Raw genomic sequence first — 11,657 nt, 5'->3', positions numbered from 1 at the left:
TGCATACAGCAAACACAATAACACGGAGTAGTGTCTCTGGCACGATCAGAAGGCATTCAATAGAAGATAGCAAGCAACGACATTTGTGTATTATCGGTGAAGCCTAAGGACAACACATGATCGATACCATGCGACACCAAGGTGTCGTCGCCATGGTCAAAAGGTGGCGCCACCCTAACTAATTAAAGACGCGTAGCTAGCCAACTTTGTATGGGACAACGTAAAAGAAAACACCCAAGTGGTAATCTTGGATTTCTAGCGTTTTGGGTCGTGATGACATGTTTCCCCAATTCACCGTGTTCTACGGCTCTGGAAAATAGGTTACTTTATGCGAATTTCGTACGTGCTAATGATAGAATGTGGCTATCACGTGTCGTGCTAGGGCTTGGGAAGTAGGGAACCCCTAGATACGTTATGTATTGCAAATACGGGCATGCGTCCACCCGTGTCGTGTCGTTTATACGATGCATGTCGTTGGAGATAGCAAATGTGGGCTTTCTTGGTACCTACCGACCGGTGTAATTAAGAAGAAATCATCGGGTATCTAGTATCAGAATTTATGTACTTCTAGCAATATAGTATATTTGACGAGTTTTAGATGGATAAAGTATTCTCCCTAGGCCTAGAGAGTCCCCTCGGCGGCCACCTGTGTGCCATGGAGGTGAGGTGTGGCGGAACGCGGCTCATGTCGGCGGGAGGGCTCACGTTGCGTGCACACCCGCGCGAGTCACGAGTCAGGAGTGCGTGCATGCCCATCGGCCGGTAACGCGCGCGAGGGAAGGCGATCGACAGCTGGAGTGCACCGTCGCACGGTCTGACAGCTGAACCTCACCAGCGGGTGCCCCGTACGTGGATGGATCAGGTCAAAATCGACGAGTGCGCGCGCGCGGCATCATGGTGGCGTACGTAACGTACGTGCAAGGGGGACCCACCCCGGCCGGGTACCCACCGTGAGCCACTGCCACACATCGAGTGAATACAAATCAGTGTGATGCTACCTCTCCTCCGTACGTACCTAAGTAACCGTACAACGAACTCCATGGTTATTCTAAAACACGCATAGCACTCACGGCGCCTTGCCTATACAAACAGGCTTGCACGTCCGCCTAAACGATATCACCAGTTCCTCACCACCCCTGCAAAGCCAAGAAACAAGAGCACATGGCTACCATGGCCGAGCGCCTCGCCCTCGCGCGCCTTCCTGCTTGCGGCCGCCGCCGCTCTGGCGGCATCGGCGCGCGGCGGACACCAAGCTGACCCTGCAGAACCTCTGCCCGTTCCCCGTGACCCCGCTGGTCACCCCCAACGGGAACTTCTCCTCCATCTCCGACAACACCATCGAGCTCGACCCCAACGGGGGGCTGGTCTCCTTCCCCTTCCCGGACACCTTCTGGGCTGGCAGCGTGGTGGCGCGCACCTTCTGCAGGACGCCGACCAGCTGCGACACGGGCTCGTCGCCGCCGAGGACGGTGGTGCAGCTGGCCGTGCACTCCACCGAGGACCTCGCGACGTACAGCGTGAGCCTCGAGGACGGCTTCAACCTGGCGACGGTGGTCACCCCGCTGTTCAGCGACGGCGGGCAGTGCCCGGCGCTGGGCTGCCCGCTGAACCTCACCAACGGGTGCCCCGTGGATCAGGTCAAAATCGACGACTGCCGCATCATCGTGGCGTGCAAGGGGGACCCCGGGTACTTCAAGCGGCGGTGCCCGCTGACGCGGGTGAACGGTACCGACCGTGAGCCACCGCCACGAGCCGCATCGCGCCCCGCGAGCTCAAGGTCGTCTTACGCCGAGACGGAGCTCGCCCATCTGACCATGGTCGGTGCCGCCTCCGCCCAGACGGAGCTCGCCCATCTGACCATGGTCGGTGCCGCCTCCGCGCAGACAGAGCACATGTAATTTCATGATAAATAAGCAGCTGGTCAGCATTCAACTTACTGTAAGGAGAAACAGATTGATGCGCCAATCGGTTTCTATCATACTGTAAATCTTCGAAAATGAGCTTATTACATCGTAACTGGCCTCTCGATATAGAGCCCACGCACAAATTAAATGATGATAGCGAAGACCCATTCTTTGCAAATATAAAATTGAGAATTCCTTAAGCAAATGAATGTGAAGATAATAAGGAGGAACAACACACGCGCGCTGGATTACCAAGAAAGTTAACAATTCGAACCAAGATATCATCAGCCATGCAACGTCAACACTTATCAATAAGTTTCCGACCATTGGTAATTAAGCCTCTTTTCTGAAACTGTATGTCGTACTGGTGTGCAGCTTGTTCACAAGTGAAGAGAAGCAATGGGACTGGGATCGATGTTCATCATGTTGACAGATGTGCTTGTTGTTCATTAGATTTTGGTTGGCATGTATGGATGCCTGAAAGGCTGAACATGGTATAGTGACGAATATTTCTAGTGAGCACCCACAATTAATGATGAATAGATTGGAAGATGACAGAATGCTTTTGGAAGATGACACAATTATTTGCAGCGATGACTGTTGTAGCTAAGTTGCCTTCAGCTGCTTGCGTACGTCATCCCTTTTCCAATTCATTTTGTATGGCATTTATTATCATCCGGCTCGAGCAAGAAAGAGAAGTGTAGAGCTGCCTGCTAAGAGCATGTCTAGTAGAGCCCCTAAACCCCTAAATCTGTAAAAATAACCGCTTTTTTACAGTTTTTGACGAAAAAATCGCAAAGACTAGAGCCCCTAAAACTGTAAAACTGTAAAAAATTTCCCAGGTCCGACCTGGGAATCTATTCTTGGCCTGTAAAAAAACGGGTTGGAGAGGGGTTGACCCTCTAAACTGCATTTCGGGCGGGAGGGAAATAACCGTTTTTTATGGGTTTAGGGGTTCTATTCTTTGCCCCTATTTTTCAACCTGTAAATGTGTCCAAAACATGCAAATCTCAGCCTGTAAATCCTAGAAAACTTTTATAGTTTTAAGGGTTCTACTAGACATGCTCTAAGAGAAGAAAAAGGGCCTGGCCTCTAGTGCTCACGTTCCTCCGGCCTTCTACTAGCGATCTTCCACAATCCTCTATTCATGCAACACTGGAATTTAGGTTCAAGTGCCTCTGTCACCTGAAAAGCTCCGCGTTGCGTCTGCGTCCAGTTGAACTTGAAACTTGTCAAGTTCTGAAGCAGTAACAACGGCCGCTCTCATTCACGGGCAGCACGAAGGAGACAGCTAAATCTCAATACTTACGAACATGAAATTAATGGCACAAAGCAATCAAATCACGCATTCAATTACTGTTTTTATTTTCATAGATCTGTCGATCTATCTAACACCGGTCACACGGCAAGATCCACAGGTATCCTGCTTGCTACACGTACAACAAGAAAAAGATCACCATGGCCACGACGGTTAGGTGCTCGGCGTCGGCGTTCACCTTGCGCAGAGGCGACTCCTCCTTATCCGCGGCCACGGACGCGGCGGCGCAGTCGGTGGAGGCCCTCACGGCAGCGATCATGTTGTCCTCGTATGCCTGCTTCTGCATCGTGGCCAGTGCTTGGATGGCTCTATGCATCGCGTTGAGCCCCTCGGTGTACCGCTCACGGCACGTGGCCAGCGCAGCCTGCTGGCCGACCGTCCAGCCGCCGTGCCGTTGTAGGTCCTTGATCGTGGCCACCGCCGCCGTGTAGTTGACCAGCGTCAGGTTCGTGGCGATCACGGCCAGCCCGTGCGTGTCGGCGGTGGCGCTCCCCGGCGCCGCCTGGAGCGTGGTCACGCAGACGGCCTCCAGTTCCTTGCGGAGCGATATGTTTTCCACCTTCGCGCACGTCTCCTTCACGATGGAGGCGAGCGCCACGTGGAGACGACAAGGAGCACTAGGAGGATGGGGATGAGAAGCCTCGCTGCCATTTTGGGTGTCTCGTTTGGGGAGAATGGAGAGGAGGCAAATCTTGAGGCTTTTGGTGGGTTTATGTAGTAAGATTCCATGGGCAAATCTTGAGGCTTTAATTTGGTGGGTCTATGTAGTAAGATGATGCAAATCTTGAGGCATAAATGGGAGATCAAATTTTGTGATACGCTGCTAAAATGGAATTTCTTTATGAAGTGACAATGGGAGATCAAATTTGTTGTGATAGCTGTATTTTCGCCATAAATAAATTTTCTTAATGAAGACGAACGAGTCTTGGTCATACTTTATTATGCTAGCAATAAACAAAAGAAGTGTCTTGCGGCATATTTTTTTCTATTATATTATTCGCCATAAATGTACAGCTTCCAATGCTGGAATTAAGACACATAAACGTTACCTCCTTCGTGAAATATAAACATTTATGGAAAGCTAAAAATACTTATATTTTAGAAGGGACTTAATACTGTTCAATGTTTAAATTAACAGTGCAGAGCAGATCATGGACTTTGGACCGCTTGCCCATCCAAGATGGCCTCGCCGGCCTATGAGCCAGCTGTGCTAAATTGCCAACCACAGGAATCATACACGTTATCTTTGGATCTTCTTAATGAATGGACGGCTAATGGTAAGACAACATGACAAAAGGCAAAAGTAAATATATGCCTTTATCATGAAATAATTTTGAAATAATTGGCCATAAATGTATTACTATCCAATGTATGAGTTTGAAATGTAAAAGTGCATCGAATATATGATGTATTTTAAGGCACCTAGATATTATTTTAGAACATCGAACACTTATTGTCATAGCAGATGATGTAAAATAGAGCACACTTCCATCGCAGATGATGTAAAATAGGGTACCACACACGTATCAACATATCAACTTTAAGTTTGCAAGATCACAGCGAACATATCTACACGATTAAAATTTATTTATGCATATGCATAATTTGGACATGTTGAGATGGAGCTTATTAAACCAAGCATTTCCACATATTGTTTTTGTATTTCTCATAATGCGACAATCTTCACGGGGAATTCAATTTCACTGGGTCCATGTCGGAGGGCGGGGTTCAAATCTATTGGATGCAATCTTATTTCTATCAATTCTTTAAATAACTATACTAAAAACTAATAAAACTTTCTTTTTTTGAAAGGAATACGGTAGGGAAGCCCCTACAGTGGTTTTTTTGTGTGAAATAATAAGAACCCAAATCTGCGTCCGTGGAGACTTGAACCTGGGTGGCTGGGTTGTACATCCACTTCCCTAACCAAGTGAGCTAAACTTTTTTGCCGACCTACAGTTCTCCTTAAACTTCTGTGCTTGGTCAGCATGGCTGGCTGCTCTCCTAACAACCAACCCTACGACAAAGGAGGGCGAAGAGGGTCTACGCGAGCTAGCCTTTGGATGTTGACGACTAATGGGCACCAAAATGGGGCTGCGCCATTGGTTATTGACCACTGGACTGACGCAGGCGATGATGCCGAGCGGTGGCACACGATGGTGTTTTGCGCGGGGAGGCTACAGAGCGAGAGGAAGATGGAGAGGGGTACATGGGACTAGAAACTTGCCACATTTGCAATGGAGCGGTTTGTGTGGCTAGAGATGACCGGACGGCGTTGGAAGGACTTCGAATATGTGAGGTTGATTTGCTCGATCGTGAGCTTCCCAACAAGCTTGTGTCGGCGGAGAGGTGGCGGAGCTTCGCTGATGCTCGAAGGATCTCGGGCAGCCTGGCATAGCGGCACGAAACGATGTGGTAACTTTGGTTTCACGTGCACGGCAGAAGAATGGGGGAGAGGGTATTGAGTGTGGTGACTAGGGTTACGTGCCGCATCATCTTTTTGTGGCGAGAAGAATGGGGGAGAAGGTATTGGCCTTAGGAAACATCGGAGCGCTGCTTCGGCACCCTCTTCGACCTTGTTGTTGTCTTTTTCGATAAAGGGAATATATTAATATCGAAGGATACCAATTACACCCAGCCTCTACAACAACGCAATGCCCTAAAACATTACGGATGCACATAGCCAAAAAAGAGAAAAAGAAAACTAAGAAATAAAAGTCCCGCTACAGTATCACAGCCCTAGCAACAGAAATACAAACACCACCAAGACAACCCCTGAAAATCAGAATCTTCAAAACCAACTCCTCCAAGAAGGGACCAGTGCACAAGCGCCGCCTACGCCCGATCAAAGATCTTAGGTTTTCACCACGAAGATAGTCTTCGCTCTCAAAACAATCCCTTCAACAAAGGCATTGCCGAGCACAACCGATTAAGGCCGGACCTTGGATTTTCACCCTGAAAGGTAAGACTCCGAACTTCACATGTCTTTGCCGCCTCCACTTCCATACCACTGCCGCGAAGTCCGAAACACCAAGCAAGCCCATCAACAAGCAAAGACTTGAACCTCCATTAGCTAGTTCTCCAATCCGGCCTTCATGATATTCTCTTCTTCTGACTTCACCATGCACTAGTAGGAAAACCCTTATAGGCGGAGCTTAGTTCTATAGCGCACCATTAAAAATGCGCCACATAAATTTATTTTGTGGCGCACCAGGCAAGGTGCGCCACAGAAATAGCTTAATTTTGTGGCGCACCAGGGAACCGTGCGCCACAAAAACTTGGTGGACCCTACAACCTGTCACCCCCAATCATTGGTTTTACTATTTCTATGGCGCACTTACCCGAGTGCGCCACAGAAATTCCTTATTCTCTGGCGCAGTCCCACTGTGCGCCACAAAAATAAGCTATTCTGTGGCGCATTTGCACAGTGCGGCACAGAAATAAGGTATTCTGTGGCACACTGTGCTCGGTGCGCCACAGAATTAGCGAACCAGATATACAAAAGTGAGCCAACCTCCCACCTACCACACTACACAAGCCATTCTTCTTCCTCCATCTAGCTCGTCCCCCCTTCTCTCTCATACCATTTTGGCTCTACTTTTCACTTGCTTGGGTATTTATTGCACTTACTTTGGTTGATACATAATTGGAGTTGAGGAGAAGGCTCTCCATACTCTAGGCACAGGCCCAAACCAGCTGATGAACATCTCACCTGTAAATCAAGTGATTGAATGTTTTAAATAGCCCGCTGTGGAAAATAGCGGCAGCCTTCCAAAACAGCTATATTGGTGCTATAGTGGAGCAAAATGAGGCTATACCGGACAATTATACATGATTTCGTTTAGCGGAAAAATGCTCAAACAGCTATAGCGGTGCTAAAGCCAGCTCTTTAAAACTATGTGATTCTAACAATCAATGTATGTTTGCAGTATTTGCTGGATTGATACACGTATCTCTTGGGGGTGCTTGTTAGGGACCCTGCAAATAACCTACCCCTGTATGTAACTATGTAGCAATGAAACCAGCATACAGCAGAGTGAATATAATGGTATGTGGTGCATTCTTTCCTCGGAATAGTGAGCTGAAGCAGAACTAACAGGTGAAAATTAAAGAAATGAAATGATATTCATTGAAGTATGAATAAGTGCAACATTTTGGGAATAATTTTACCAAAAGATAAAAAGCTCCAGCCAAGGAATCAATTTTGTACTGGCAGTAATGCTCAAGATTCAGAACATAGAAACTTGTGGCAAAACTTCGCATCGGTCCCCAAATTAACATATACTAGGAAACATAGAAATAATCTTCAACTCCTTGATTCAAAACAGTAGGACATAGGCAGGAATGGAACTATGGGAGACTGGGAGTGCCAAAAGATACCGCATTTGTCTGTATGAAAGATTCCCATACATGGATAGGGTGCGCACTAGCAGTGCGGTAGAATAGATTCCGACGCGGCTGAGGGAACCGCTCTAATTAAGGTGGAGGACGCGGCCGCGCCGTCCCGGGATCAATTCGGAGGGCTTCCCTGGCCGCCGGACGCGGGCCACCCTGAGCTGCCGCTCAGCGCACATCACCTCCGTGGAATGGCCAAGAGAGAGGAAGGCCAGGCTGCCGTCGCCGCTGGTGTTGGAACTTGTGATCGCCGCCGTGCGGAAGATCTCCGGCGCCATCCCACGGTGTAGTTGATGGAAGTCGGCCACATCTCAGCTTGGGAAACATGGGCTGTATTTCAGATGTAGTAGTATATAAAATATCTAGTTCCTGGAAACTCCATTTAGAGGCTAAGCTACGATAGAAGAAAAAAAAAGGGGATGTGGAACTCCTAAAAAGAAAAATCGTTAAAATCACAATTCTAGCTAGGGACTAAAACAGAGCGGAAAGGACAAAACTGGGTGGCACATTTATCTTCATATTTTTTGTGGTAGTAAAAAACAAATAAAAAACCAGGAAATAAATACGAAAACAGATACTGTCGAAAGAAGATGCACACAAAATACAGTACGGAGACAGAGCGAAAAGCAGATGTTTATCGAAACCAAGATACCACTTGAATCGTGAAAAAAAAATCAAGCAAAACAAGAAACCGACAAATCTTACCCCTAACCCTACTATTGATGCTCAGTATACTCGACAATATGGAAAGGGTCCAACCATGAAAGCTTCCTCGAAGTAACTAAGGGATTACTTGGTCTGCTTTGGGATGGGATTGACAAGGTCACATATTATGATAGTTGGAATAGGTCATGCACATCAAACCCTAAAACAAAAATTCCGTCTTAGAAGGAAACATAAATTATGTTTACACTTTTGTTGCTCGGACCACGATTGTTCTGTCTTTGCTTTTGTTTTTGTTTCTATCAAAATAATTCTATTTTGGTTTCTATTTCGAAAAATTCCCTTTCTATTTTCATATTTTCCAGTTCCATTTATGTATTTCCATGGAGAAGTCAGAAATTTTCCGCTCTATTTTCATCCCTAGTTTTAGAAAACGAACAAAGTGACCATCAACTTCCAAATACTTTTGGAAGGGAGAAACATATCTGGCTTCCTCCAAGTTGGGACTCATGAGGAGACCCAAAACTCAGTTTACACGTGCAGGAGGAGCAACCAACTACGTGTGTTGAAACTTCCAAACGCTCCACCTTGCGTCCCATCGTCCCCTCCCCCCGACCAAGTTCGGGGGCAGTAGGCTTATGTTGTTTTCCTGCCTTCGTCTCGCCACCATTCCGTACCTTCCCCACCTATTCTTTGTTGTGAATCGAGTCGCCGCTCGACTAGTTACACTAGCTCCGGTGGTGTTAAAACCCTCTCCCGCCGCCAACACAGCTTCACCATCCTTAGATCCGTCTTTAGCCTGGGATGAGAGATGACCATGCTTTGACTGGTTTTGAAGACAAGGTGCAAAACTTTTCGTTTTTAGCCTAGTAGTGTATTTTGATAATTGTGTCACAGAATTGTAATGGTACCTGGCAACAGAGACGAGCCAGGATTACAAAAAAAGGGGGGCTAAATATGCATCACATAAGTTGGAGGGGGTAATAGCTAAAATTTGCCAAATTTAGGTGCCAAATCTGCAAATTTTAAAGGGATGTTTGTGAAAAATATTAATCATAGGGAGGCAGACTGTCCCCCGCTAGCCCTGGCCCTTCATGCCAAAGATATAATCGGGCAGTGTGTTCATGGCAAAGATATAATCGGGCAGTGTGTTTTAACAAACGCCGTAAAATAATGGTGTCCGTAAGCAAATTTTCGAAACAGGGGAGTGACTAGTTAGCTAAAACACAAGCAGAGCGGCGTAAAATAATTTCGAAACAGAGTGAGCCAAACACAAGGACAAGCAGAGCACACACCGTTTTCCTTGATGAGCTGATGGATCAGCGGCATCGCCCGCGGCGCGATGTCGTGGCAGCGCAGCGGCAGGGCCCGGGACCTGGCCTCGCGGTTGAGCCGCCCGTTGAGGGGCTCGTCGCCGGCCAGCGGGCGGTACGCCGTGCCACGGAGTCCCTGCGACCTCAGCGCCGCGCCCAGCCGCCGCGGCCTCCACCACGCCCACTCCAGCGCGCGCCCGGCGCACCAGCACGCCAGGACGGCGGTCACGGCGAGCATCAGAATCTGAGGAGACGCCCGCGGGAGAGCTGCCGCCGCCTCCTCCATGCCAAGTGACGCTCGTCCTACGCAGCTAGTGCCCATGCCCATGCTGGAAGGAAAAGAGGGGCACAGCGAGAAGCGAATAGAAGACAGAAATGGGCGGCCGTTGTTCGATCTGGCCAAGAAAAAAACCCCCAATCGATCTCATCCGATCGCGCGCCTCCCACCATGCCAACGTGCGTGCGTGGTTTCGCCTCCGGAACACCATGGCCGAGCCCTCCCCGGCCCAGCATCGCCACCGGCCGGAAACCGCGCAAGCGCCTCCGACCAAGTCGACATGGCCGCGCGCCTCCGCCGTGCCGGAGCATCACGGCAGGCCGCTCCCCTCCCCTCGCCGAGCAAGAGTCAAAGTCTAAGTCACAAAAGTCACACGCGCTCGCCACACGCGGACAGTAACAAAGGGTCTCTACTTATAGATGGAGAGGATTAGATGGAAGAAGAAGATGAGAAGCAATCCCGTCTCTGTTGGATAGCGATGGATGGAGGGACGGCTGAGATGATTCTTTTCAAAGATCCCTCAGTATGGATGACTGGCTAAGATGATTCTTGTCACGGATGGATGACTTGGAAGCCAGTCCACAAACCTCTAATTGCGTGCATGCCGTGGTACTAATTGTAGAGGCCTCGAGAGAGGAAGGATCAGGAACTAGTATTTGGTTTCCTTTGAAAATTTATTGCTTTCCTAGAATTCAGTGAGCAGATTCCTTCTTATTACTCATAGCTGCTTATCCATGCAAATCTGTTGCTCAGCTACATTGATGCATGGCACATAAATTATGGAGATCTGTTTAGGCATGCCATTCCCGGCCCTACGTCAATCATGTCATTTTGGAGATACGGAGAAAGCTGTCACCAGTAATATCCAAATATGACTAAATTCTATATTTGGGACACGCTGGTAAATCATTAATGAGTGAATTAGGATTTTATGCTGGATTACCACCAAATCAGTTGCTTGAGGAATCCCTGTTTTATAGGAATTTGGATACCCCGCTAGCTCTGATCTTGTAAATCATTGACGTTTACTATTCTACTCTTCCTAGGAGATTGGAAGAAATTAAAACATCATCGCTTCCTTGACCAACAGATAAGGTTGTGTTTGACCTAGGTGAGACGATTAGGGTTTTTGACTTAGGCGACTAGGGTTCCGGTTTGATCTCGATCTCTCTCAGGTCCTGGTTTCTTCTGGCTTCTCTTCCTGCTTGAAGATCTCGAGCGCGCCTCTTGCATGGTGTGTGGGTTGTGTCCAGACGGGACATGGGCTGCTGTTCGTGGGCAATCCATGGAGTTGTGTGCAAATTCATCTTCCGCCGCCGGCGGATCGGGGATCAAGAAACTGCAAGAAATTGACGACATGCTACACAGGATGGGTATTCATGAGGACGAGTGTGATGACCTAATATTTGAAGATCAAGTTGAGGCTCCGAAGGAGGGACTGAAGTGGATGGCTCTAGCAAAAGTTCATACAACCAAAAGTGGATGGCTCTAGCAAAAGCCCAGCAAAAGAGGTAGAAATTAAGGTTGTTTTTCACACTGCCATGTTGATGTCTTGCTCGCAGCGCCGCTCTTGCGCCTTGGCCATGCCAGACCGCCTCATCGCTGGCGCCAGATAAGAGCCAAGGTCATACGCATGTAGGTGCGGCTGCATGGGTCCTTACGATCTTATTCTTGCACACCCAAAGCTAGCTAGCTACTCTTTTTCTTCTCTGCCCAAATACTTCGATCGATTGAGACATTGTAGCTATTTAGCTAGCTACTTTAACTCCAGTGCTTTCTGGCCCAAG

At 48.2% G+C, this 11,657-nt stretch overlaps 2 pseudogenes; one reads left to right on the top strand and one right to left on the bottom strand.

Moving 5' to 3' along the window:
* The first annotated feature begins 655 nt into the window (after nt 1-655).
* LOC139831381 (thaumatin-like protein 2) lies at nt 656-1,898 on the top strand (annotated as a pseudogene).
* Nucleotides 1,899-3,223: 1,325 nt separating this feature from the next.
* Nucleotides 3,224-3,873, bottom strand: LOC127325984 (uncharacterized; annotated as a pseudogene).
* Nucleotides 3,874-11,657: the final 7,784 nt, after the last annotated feature.

The sequence above is a fragment of the Lolium perenne genome, chromosome 1, assembly GCF_019359855.2.
Source record: "Lolium perenne isolate Kyuss_39 chromosome 1, Kyuss_2.0, whole genome shotgun sequence".
Taxonomy (NCBI): domain Eukaryota; kingdom Viridiplantae; phylum Streptophyta; class Magnoliopsida; order Poales; family Poaceae; genus Lolium; species Lolium perenne.
Note: the sequence above shows the minus strand (reverse complement) of the source record. Positions and strands in the feature narration are given on the sequence as shown.